Here is a 1,091-nt window from a genome sequence, read left to right on the forward strand (position 1 = left end):
TCACACACACACACACACACACACACACACACACACACACACGGGCGCGCGCGCGCTGTTGAAGTTGAAGTTTTGCGATTAGGTTAAAAGTTTTCTTGAGAAAATAATAGACTTGAGGGTTTTAGTGGCAATATGGCGTATTATGTGTGGTCCGCAGCAAGAAATACAGGGTTGACCCAAAAAACAGCACATAATATGGTCGCTTTTAAGGACAAGCGGGCTAACCCAGATTTCGGAGGTTTCCAGAAATCTTGACCTACACCAAAAGTGAGCATTGCCCTACTAATGGGAGAAGTTTGGTTTCATTGGTGTGTATATTTGTTTGTTTAAGGAGAAAACTGTCCTTATCTTTTAAAGAAACTGAACTAGGGTCCAAAAACATTACCTTCGATTTTCTCAAAACAGCATTTTTCGGGATAGCCCCCTTGTGCTTAAAAGCGATCATAGTAATATGTGCATGAGTGAAAGTTAAAAAACAACAATTGGTCGCTTTTAAGCACAAGGGGGCTATAATTGTATGGCAATCCTGATTTGTCTTTTTTCAAGCAATATTTTTTTCAACTTTATTCCTATCTGTTATTGTTGAATAAAGACAAAAAGAAAACGTTGCTTATTAACAGTTGGTACAGATCCATATATACACATGTTCTTTTCTTTAATCAACCAAATCATTTATAAAATGTTTGATAAAAATCGGTTCTGTCAGTCAACATTTTTATCTGAAAACAACAACAACAACAACAACAAAAAAACACAAAAAAACAACCCCCCCCCCCACACACACAAAAACAACAGAACAAAACAAACACAACATGTATTTTAGTTGAACGAGTCTCTAGTATCACACAGTGGGAAAAGAATGGAAAAAAGCTCGTATCTGCTCAGTACCTAGTTTTGAGAAATTTGACGTCAAAATCTTTGAGTTTCACAAAATGTCAAGCTTTTCCGAATGCAATTCTTTGAACATCTTGATAACGACTCCGAATATTCTTACAATTTTTATAGAGAAGACAGAACATATTTTGGTTTCTGAACTCATGTTCTTAGTAATTTAAAAAAACAACAACAACAAAAACACCAACAGAACCCCC

This window comes from Aplysia californica, unplaced genomic scaffold, assembly GCF_000002075.1.
Source record: "Aplysia californica isolate F4 #8 unplaced genomic scaffold, AplCal3.0 scaffold00301, whole genome shotgun sequence".
Lineage (NCBI taxonomy): Eukaryota > Metazoa > Mollusca > Gastropoda > Aplysiida > Aplysiidae > Aplysia > Aplysia californica.